Source organism: Pan troglodytes, chromosome 16 (assembly GCF_028858775.2).
Source record: "Pan troglodytes isolate AG18354 chromosome 16, NHGRI_mPanTro3-v2.0_pri, whole genome shotgun sequence".
NCBI lineage: Eukaryota > Metazoa > Chordata > Mammalia > Primates > Hominidae > Pan > Pan troglodytes.
In genome coordinates this window covers 82,440,015-82,450,436 of record NC_072414.2, presented here as the reverse complement: position 1 = coordinate 82,450,436, position 10,422 = coordinate 82,440,015, and positions in this window count along the sequence as shown.

The window sequence follows — 10,422 nt, the reverse complement described above, 5'->3', positions numbered from 1 at the left end:
GAGACAGAGTCTTGCTCTGCTGCCCAGGCTGGAGTGCAGTGGTATGATCTCGGCTCACTGCAACCTCCACCTACCAGGTTCTAGTGATTCTCCTGCCTCAGCCTCCTGAGTAGCTGGGATTACAGGCACCTACCACCACACCGGCTAATTTTTGTATTTTTAGTAGAGATGGAGTTTCACCATGTTGGTCAGGCTGGTCTCAAACTCCTGACCTCAAGAGATCTGCCTGCCTCGGCCTCCCAGAGTGTTGGGATTATAGGCGTGAGCCTCTGCGCCTGTCCATGGAGCCTTTCAAAGTCTTTAAATCTCTCCCACATCCTGGTTCATCCTCCCCTGCCTGTCTCCATGCCTTTCCGGTGTGCCCCACAGAACACCAGCCCCATGAGATGTTCCAGACAAAAGATTCAGGGGACAGTTTGAGAAGTGCTGACTACCACGCCGACCTCTTGGAAATGGGCTGGCGTTTCAAAGATTTGAAGAAGTCCTTCAGTGCAGACATGTCTTCACTGTTTCTCCAGCAGCCAGTGCCCCAGGCTGGTCTGAACACTGAGGTGTGCACCCCTTCTCAGCATTATGCAGAATCAGCGCTTTCCATGCCTTGCTGGGGGGCATGCTGGCTTTCAGGAAAGGGCATCACTTTCAGGGAAGCGATGAGAGGGTATTGTCTACAGTGGCTAGAGATGCATGAAGGGGTCACGGTCACATAGGAAGCTCCTCAGAGCTGGGCCAGGGACAGGAAGTGACACATTTCACCAGCCCCCACTGCTACCACCCGCTCCAAAAGAGAAGGCAGAGCCAGCACTAGGAGCCTGGATGGGAGGCCAAGAGCCTGGATTCCAGGCCGGGATCCCAGATGGGAGTCCAGGAGCCCTGATGGGGGGCCAGGAGCCCAGATGTGAGGCCAGGGGCCCAGATTCAAGGCCAGGAGCCTGGATGGGAGGCCAGGAGCCCAGATGTGAGGCCAGGAGCCTGGCTGGGAGCCCAGGAGCCCAGGTGGGAGGCCAGGAGCCCAGATGTGAGGCCAGGAGCCCAGATGGAAGCCCAGGAGCCCAGCTGGGAGCCCAGGAGCCCGGGTGGGAGGCCAGGAGCCCAGATGTGAGGCCAGGAGCCCTCATGGGAGGCCAGGAGCCCGGGTGGGAGCTCAGGAGCCCGGGTGGGAGGCCAGGAGCCCGGGTGGGAGGCCAGGAGCCCAGATGCGAGGCCAGGAGCTCGGATTTGAGGCCAGGAGCCCGAATGGAAGGCCAGGAGCCCTGATGGGAGGCCAGGAGCCTTGATGGGAGGCCAGGAGCCCGGATGGAAGTCCAGGAGCCTGGATGTGAGCCCAGGAGCTTTTACCTGGGAGCACCAGGGAGAACAGTGGCCACTTTCCTGGCCAAGCTAGTACATGACAACAGGGAGAAGAACCTCGCAAGTACAGGTAGGGGTTGGCGTCAGGGAGAAAAACGAGCTCTTTGTCAAAATATAAACAAAGAGCCCTGGAGTAACAGAAATCCTGGAGGTCTGCTCTGTGAAGTGCCCAGGTATCCAGGGTCAACAAGGGCCGCCTCATTAACACAGTGTGGAACTGCCCCGGGAGAGTGAGCCCTGGATGCCAGAATTCTGGGACAGTGAGGGACAGCTGTCAGCTGGGTTTCCCAAACTCTGCCCACCAACATCTTGCTATGATAATGTAGGCTCTACCTAGCCTTAAAATTTGTCAGCCAAACAAGACCCTTTTGAAGACCAGTTGAGCCCAGGAGGCAGAGATTGCAGTGAGCTAAGATCGCTCCACTGCACTCCAGCCTGGGTGCAGTGACCAGGGTGCAGAGCGAGACCCCGTCTCAAAAAAACAAAACAAAAACAAACAAATGAACAAACAAAAAACACCTCAAACCAGGACCCTTTTGAGGATGAAAGGAGGCACCATTAATAATCGTGCCAGGACAACAGACAATCAACAGGGACACAGGGCCGTGTGCATAGGAACGAGGCCTAGAGGCAGTGCTACTTAAGAGCCAAGTGCACGGGCCCTGGAGTTACAGAGACCTGGGTTCAAATGTGATCTCCACCCTTCCTAGCTGTGACGATGGGGCAAGGCAGTGGCCTCTCTGTGCCTCAGTCTCCTTATCTATCAAATGGGAATGGTGGTGCCCATCTCATGGGGTGTGCTTGCCCCTTGGAAGCAGTTCCTAAATGTTAGCTATCATTTTCCTTACTGTTCTTTCTATAAAATGGGTTCTTTATTGCTAGAAATCATAAATAAAACAAGAAGGTTTGTTGAGAAGGACAAAGCCCATACTCTGAAAGGGGCATTGAACTGTTTTCTGAACACAGAGGGTTCCTGCCCAGGCCTCCGCCCCTCCTCTCTGATGGGTCTGGCCAGGGCACCAACACCCATCCTCAATCTTCTCAGGACACCAGCTCTGCAGCCCAGGAGCCCCCAGGACTAACCTGATATGATTCCTATCCCCACCTGCTCAAAGCCTGGCTTGTTTAAAGTACGGGATCCTCCTCAGCTGGCTTCTATATAAGCGCTGCTTCCCTCTAACAACCTCTGCAACCTCCCAGAGACCGTCTTACTGGCTGCAAACGAAGCCACGCAAACTGTGGCTGCCGGGCCCCTCTCCTTCCAAAAGCCAGGCCAGTGTAACCCGGTCCCCATGTCATGCTGGCTGGGTCAGTGTTCTCTCCTAGGAATCTGAAGCTTGAATGGGGGAGAAACAGGAGTCCAGGAGTCGCTGCAAATGAGCCATATGGATAGTCATGGGAACCAAAGCTCAGGGCTTTTGAACTTTCTTGCCCAAACTTGCAGGTAAGTCCTGGAAACAGAGACCTTTGCCTCTCCACCCAGACTGGGCCTTCCGGAAACAGAGACCTTTGCCTCTCCACCCGGACTGGGCTGTCCTGGAAAGGTACAGATGGAAAGGATGAAAAGAATGGCATTGGCCGGGTGTGGTGGCTCACACCTGTAATCACTTTGGGAGGCCAAGGCGGGCAGATTACTTGAGGCCAGGAATTCAAGCCTGGCCAACAGGGCGAAACCCTGACTCTACTAAAAATACAAAAATTAGCTGGGTGTTGGGGTACGTGCTGGTAATTCCAGTTACTTGGGAAGCAGAGGTTGCAGTGAGCCAAGATCATGCCACTGCATTCCAGCTTGGGCAGCAGAGCAAGACCCTGTTTCCAAAAAAAAGAATGACATTGGCTGCCATTTAATTGGGTGCTGGGGAGTCAGAATCGAATCAGACGTAGTCCTTATGTCACGTTTCTTATAGACCAGTGGGAAGGCAAACGCTCTACCACAAAATCAGCTCTACAGTTAAAACAGTAAAGCTGGCCAGGCACGGTGGCTCACGCCTGTAATCCCAGCACTTTGGGAGGCCGAGGTGGGTGGATCACGAGGTCAGGAGATTGAGACCATCCTGGCTAACACGGTGAAACCCTGTCTCTACTAAAAGTACCAAAAAAAAAAAAAAAAAAAAATTAGCCGGGCGGGGTGGCGGGCGCCTGTAGTCCCAGTTACTCGGGAGGCTGAGGAAGGAGAATGGCGTGAACCTGGGAGGTGGAACTTGCGGTGAGCTGAGATTGCGCTACTGCACTCCAGCCTGGGTGGCAGAGGGAGACTCCGTCTCAAAAAAAAAAAAAAAAAAAAAAAGTAAAGCCGTGGAAATAAAGTGCAACTCAAGCACAAAGGGAAATGAACAGAGGTGGTGTATAAGTCAACTGTTGTCACATATGTGCTGTGTAACAAATGGCCATAATTCAGTGGCTTACTACTCTAAGCATTTATTTTTGGCTCATGTGTCTGTAGATTTCGGGGGCAGCCCTGCCGATTTCAGCCGGACCTGGCTAGATGGCTCCTGGGCATGGGTTTGGTTAAGGTCTGTCCTGTCTCTCATTCTTCTGGGACCAATGGGCTACCCAGGGGGTAGCTGTGCTAGTGGCAATGGCAGAAGCACAAGAGGGTGAGCCGTGTCACCAAGCCCATGTCAAGGTGCAAGGGCCTGAACCCAGTGGGCCGGGCTCCAAGGCCTCCTGACCCCATGTCAAGGCTTTGCTGTTTGGTCGTATCTCCAGCATGTCACCGGCCAAAGCAAATCACGTAGCCGAGCCCGAGGGCAAAGGGGCTTAGGGGCAGCTGGCAAGGCCTGCCATCAGGTCTGCGGGTGCCTGTTTTCTGGGCTTGGGGGTCAAGTAGATGGGAGACACCTAGACGGATGGGAAATCTTTTTAAAAATGGGGGGCGGGGGGGTAGAGCCGAGAGATCCCACAGTAGGAGCGGAGGGAAGTAAATATTTGCAAATGAGAATCCAAACCTCACAGAAGGCTTCACAGAGGAGGTGTCACTTGACCTAGGCCTGGAAGGAGAAGTTAGATTTTTCTAAGTGAAGATGGGTGTTGCACGGTGAGCAGGTGTATGCAAACCTAATCCCAAAGGCCGAGGGAGCTGAGAGGCTGAACACAGAGGCTGACAAATCTAGTTGCTTAGGAACATTTAATAGGGACTTAGAAACAAAAGCCATGTCTCGGGCAGCCAGGAGATGGTGGATCCCCACATTGTTGCCCCCCCGAGACCCAGGGCATATATACCATAGGGTTCTGATAACATATTTATAGTGTTTACAGCACCACAGTTTTATGATACAGATTTACAGTGTTTATAATAACATATTTACAATAAGTGTGTGCTCTTAACAGTAGATAAAAGTAGAAATCTTAAAGGCATTCCTGGAAGTGGGGTTAATCAGAAGTAAACATGACGCATTAGCACCCAGGAGGGAGTTGCTTTGGCCTCCAAGGTGGGATAGGGCACAGCTGTCAAAGGGTTGATGGGGAGGAGGCATTGAGGTCCCGCAGCCTGGCATGTCCTTTCCTTGAACACAGTACTTGGGACCCCACCCCAGTCATTTTATTTCCAAATTCTAAAACTTCAACTCTGTGTCACCAGATACAAGTTCAAGACACAGTGGTTTTTAGCAAGTCATCGTAATGGAGGGTTCAGTGCTTTGTCCCTTTCCTGTAAATTCCATCGGGCCTGAGTCAGTTGTATAGCCCACTCACTCCCATTTCAGAGTTCAGTCTCCAACCTTGCAGTCCAGCAGTGACATCCCTGTGACTGTGACCAACTCAGACCTTGAAAAGACTCCTTGATGACAAAGTCAAGGTAGCCATGAGGTGAAGGAAAATAACCCAAGAATGGAAAAACCCATTCTAGAAGGACAGGCGGTGGAACAGGGAATCCATACACACACAACAGGCCAAACAATGGTGGGAACGATGGTTACAGGACAGGATGTAAGTAGTATAAACCTTGACAATGTAAAAATACGAACTCACAAAATTTGGGAGGGGGAAGGAGCTAGGAAGTGGTGGTGAGCTCATTTCCTTATCCTAAATCGTAGGTTGTCAAGAGATGCCATCTATAGTTGAAACATGCTGAAAGAATGAATCCAGCTGCTTAATATTTTTCTTTCCTTTAGAGAAATAATTTAGAACCAGAAGAAGCAGCGTCATTATTTGCAGCTTGGTAATTTCTTTAGTTACATTTAAGTTGCCTTTTGTTCTGTTAAATTTAAGTATGGCACTTTTTCTAAAAAGAGTATGTATTGTATGAGCCCATTTTGGTTAAAAAAACTCCTTTGAATATGTGCGTAGAGAGATGTCTCCATCCATGTTTCCTGGGTGTCAGCCATGATTATTTCTGGGGTGCTGGATTTCCGGACCACTTGAAATTTTTGTTTTTGGTACTCTTCGGTGTTACTTGAATTTCTTATAATGAGCATGCACTATTTTTATCAAAGCAAAGCTTTTTTAAAAAATTAAAATACATGTCTGGAAAAGAGAGAGAGAAAAAAAAAAAACACGTGTTCCTTTGCCAGGCTTCTATCTCACTGGGATCCATGGGGACCCTTCCCAGAGGGGCTGCTCAGAGCCCACCTCTGCAGGGTGAGGGGTGCGATTCATTTCCGCACTCCTCACCCTGGTGATCGGCGTAGTCGGGGGCCAGGGGTGCACAGGGGAGGGAAATTTGTGAGCACACCCTGAAGGATGCACTTTGGAGCCCTGGGTTCTGGGCTGGTGAGGTCAGGAGGCCTTGATGTCAGGCCCACTGGGTCCAGGCTTTGTGCCTTCACTGTTTAGTTGGGTGACAGAGCCTCTATGGGCCTGTTTCCTCTTCTGTAAACTCAAGAAGTCATCCTTGGCTAGGGGCAGTGGTTCACGCCTGTAATCCCAGCACTTTGGGAGGCCGAGGCAGGTGGATCACCTGAGGTCAAGAGTTTGAGACCAGCCTGGCCAACATGGTGAAACGCCATCTCTACGAAAAATACAAAAATCAGCCAGGTGTGCTGGCACATGCCTGTAATCCCAGCTACTCGGGAGGCTGAGGCAGGAGAATCACTTGAACCCGGGAGGTGGAGGTTGCAGTGAGCGAAGATCACACCACTGCACTCCAGCCTGGGCGACGGAATGAGACTCTGTCTCAGAAAAAAAAAAAAAAAAAAAAAAAAAAAGAAGTCCTCCATGCCCTGCCTCGTTTTCAGGTTGATGTGAGGGATGTGTATGGTGCTGTCACAGGGTTCAGCCTGGGAGGCCACATGGATTCCTGGCCTCATGCAGGAATTCAAAAGCAAGCTGACAAAGTGATAGCAAGTTTATTAAGAAAGTAAATGAATACAAAAGGGGCTACCCCAGCAGCACGGGCTGCTCGACTCAGTAGACTTATGGTTATTTCTTGATCATACGGTAAATAAGGAGTGGATTATTTATGAGTTTTCCAGGAATGGGGTGGGAATTTCCTGGAACTGAGGGTTCCTCTTCCTTTTCGACCATATAGGGTAATTTCCGTACGTTGCCATGGCACTTGTGAACTGTCATGCGCTGGTGGGAGTGTCTTTTAGCAACTAATGTATTATAATTAGTGAATAATGAGCAGTGAGGACAACCAGAGGTCACTTTCGTCATCATCTTGGTTTTGGCGGGTTCTGGCAGTTTCTTTATTGCATCCTGTTTTATCAGTGTGATCTTTGTGATCTGTATCTTGTGCCGATCTCCTGTCTCCTCCTGTGACTTTGAATGCCTAACCTCCGGGGAATGCAGCCCAGCAGGTCTCAGCCTCATTTTACCCACAGCCCCTGTTCAAGATGGAGTCACTCTGGTTTGAATGCTTCTGACGGTGCAGTGTCTGGTAGTCTGGGTGGTCACTAAGGATACTTTTTACTCCATATCATACAATTCAATTCTAGCCAACACCACTGCCAGCCCAGTTCAAGGGCTAAAGTTGAGGGGGTCCGGGGCTCTCTGTCCTGTTCTGGGTCCTAAGAGCCACGCTTATAGTTGCAGCTCCACCTAGTGTCCACATGAGGACATAGCAGCATATAGCTGGTTTATTGTAAACCCCAATTTCCATACCTGCCTATACCATACAGCTTTATTAGGTAAAATGGACCAAAAAGATCTTTTTTTATTTTTATTTTTAATTTTTTTTGAGACAGAGTCTCGCTCTGTCACCCAGGTTGGAGTGCAGTGGTGTGATCTCTGCTCACTGCAACCTCTGCCTGCTGGGTTCAAGCAATTCTCCTGCCTCAGCCTCCCCAGTAGCTGGAATGACAGATGCCCACCCGGATAATTTTTGTATTTTTGGTAGAGATGGGGTTTCACCATGTTGTCTAGGCTGGTCTCGAACTCCTGACCTCAGGTAATCCTCCAGCTTCAGCCTCCCAAAGTGCTGGGATTACAGTCATGAGCCACTGTGCCTGGCCCAAAATAAGATCTAAAATCATTCCTTCCAGATCAAAAATTTAGTATTTCAAAACAAGTATACAAATTCAGTACTTTTCAAGATTAAAGTATCCTGTGTTTGAAAAGATGGCACAGGAGGAGGGGTGTGGAGGAGGAGGGGTGAGGAGGAGGGGTGTGGAGGATGAGGAGGGGTGTGAAGGAGGAGGGGGAGGGGTGTGAAGGGGGAGGGATGTGGAGCTGGAGGGTTGAGGAGGAGGGATGTGGAGAGGAGAAGGGGTGAGGAGGAGGGGTGAGGCGGAGGAGGGGTGTGGAGGAGGACAAGGGGTGTGGAGGAGGAGGAGGGGTGAGGGAGGTGTGGAGGAGGAGGAGGGGTGAGGGAGGTGTGAGGCGGAGGAGGGGTGTGGAGGAGGAGGGGTGTGGTGGAGGAGAAGGGGTAAGGGGGAGGTGTGAGGTGGAGGAGGGGTATGGAGGAGGAGGGGTGTGGAGGAGGAGACGGGTGAGGAGGGGGAGGGGTGTGGAGGGGATGGAGGGGGAGGGGTATGGAGGAGGAGGGGTGTGGAGGAGGAGACGGGGTGAGGAGGGGGAGGGGTGTGGAGGGGATGGAGGGGGAGGGATGTGGAGCAGGAGGGGTGTGGAGGAAGAAACAGGAAGAAGCGTTTGGAGGAGGACAAGGGGTGAGGAGAAGGGGTGAGGAGGGGTGTGGAGGAGGAGGGATGTGGTGGAGGAACGGTGAGGAGGATGAGTGTGGAGGAGGACAGGTGAGGAGGAGAAGGGGTGAGGAGGAGGAGGGGTGTGGAGGAGGAGGGTTGAGAAGGAGGGGTATGGAGGAGGAGAAGGGGTGTGGAGTAGGACAAAGGGTGAGGAGGAGGGGCAAGGAGGAGGGATGTGGAAAAGGGGTGAGGGGTGTGAAGGAGGAGGGTTGAGGAGGAGGAGGGTTGAGAAGGAGGGGTATGGAGGAGGAGAAGGGGTGTGGAGAAGGAAGAGGAGGGTTGAGGAGGAGGAGGGGTGTGGAGGAGGAGAAGGGGTGTGGAGGAGGAGGGGTGTGGAGGAGGAGGAGAGGCATGGAGGAGGATGGGTGTGGAGGAAGAGGGGTGTGGAGGAGGAAGAGAGGTGATGAGGGGAGAGGGGTGAGGAGGGGGAAGGAATGTGGAGGGAGGGATGTGAAGGTTGAGGAGGTGTGTGAAGGGGGAGAAGTGAGGTGGGAGGGGTGTGGAGGGGTAGGGGTGTGGAGGAGGATGAGGGGTATGGAGGAGGAGGGGTCTGGCGGAGGAGAAGGGGTGTGGAGGAGAAGGGGTGTGGAGGAGGGGTGTGGAGGAGGAGGAGGGGTGTGGAGGAGGAGGGGTGAGGGAGGGGAGAGGTGAGGAGCGGGGAGTGGAGGGGGTGTGGTGTGGAGGTTGAGGAGGGGTGAGGAGGAGGGGTGTGGAGGCGGGGTGAGGGAGGGGAGAGGTGAGGAGCGGGGAGTGGAGGGGGTGTGGAGGTTGAGGAGGGGTGAGGAGGAGGGGTGTGGAGGAGTGAGTGTGGAGGAGGAGAGGTGAGGAGGGGGAGGGGTGTGGAGGAGGAGGCGGGGTGTGGAGGAGGAGGAGGCAGGGTGTAGAGGAGGAGGGGTGTGGAGGGGAGGAGTGTGGAGGAGGAGGGGTGTGGAGGGGAGGAGTGTGGAGGAGGAGGGGTGTGGAGGAGGAGGGGTGTGAAGGAGGAGGGGGAGGGGTGTGAAGCGGGAGGGATGTGGAGCAGGAGGGTTGTGGAAGAGGAGGGATGTGGAGAGGAGAAGGGGTGAGGCGGAGGAGGGGTGTGGAGGAGGATGAGGGGTGTGGAGGAGGAGGGGTGAGGAAGAGGCGTGAGGCAGAGGAGGGGTGTGGAGGAGGAGGGGTGTGGAGGGGGTGGAGGGGGAGGGATGTGGAGGAGGAGGGGTGTGGAGGGGGTGGAGGGGGAGGGATGTGGAGGAGGAGGGGTGTGGAGGGGGTGGAGGGGGAGGGATGTGGAGCAGGAGGGGTGTGGAGGAGGAACCAAGAGGAGGGGGAAGGGTTTGGAGGAGGACAGGGGGTGAGGAGGAGTGTGGAGGAGGAGAGTTGAGAAGGAGGGGTATGGAGGAGGAGAAGGGGTGAAGAGAAGAGATGAGGCAGAGGAGTGGTGAGGAGGAGGAGGGGTGTGGAGGAGGAGGAGGGGTGTGGAGGAGGAGGAGAGGTGATGAGGGTAGAGGGGTGAGGAGGGGGAAGGGATGTGGAGGGGGAGGGATGTGAAGGTTGAGGAGGTGTGTGAAGGGGGAGAAGTGAGGTGGGGGGAGGGGTGTGGAGGAGGAGAGGTCTGGTGGAGGAGAAGGGGTGTGGAGGGGTAAGGGTGTGGAGGAGGAGGAGGGGTGTGGAGGGGTAAGGGTGTGGAGGAGGAGGAGGGGTGTGGAGGAGGAGGAGGAGGGGTGTGGAGGAGGAGGGGGGAGTGGTGGAGGAGGGGGGAGTGGTGGAGGAGGAGGGGTGTGGAGGAGGATGGGTGAGGAGTAGGGGTGTGGCAGAGGAGGAGTAGGGGTGTGGCAGAGGAGGAGTAGGGGTGTGGCAGAGGAGGAGTAGGGGTGTGGCAGAGGAGGAGTAGGGGTGTGGCAGAGGAGGAGGGGTGAGGAGGAGAGTTGAAGTGGGAGGGGTGAGGAGGGGGAGGGGTGTGGAAGTTGAGGAGGGGTGTGAAAGGGGAGGGATGAGGAGGAGGAGGGGTGTTGAG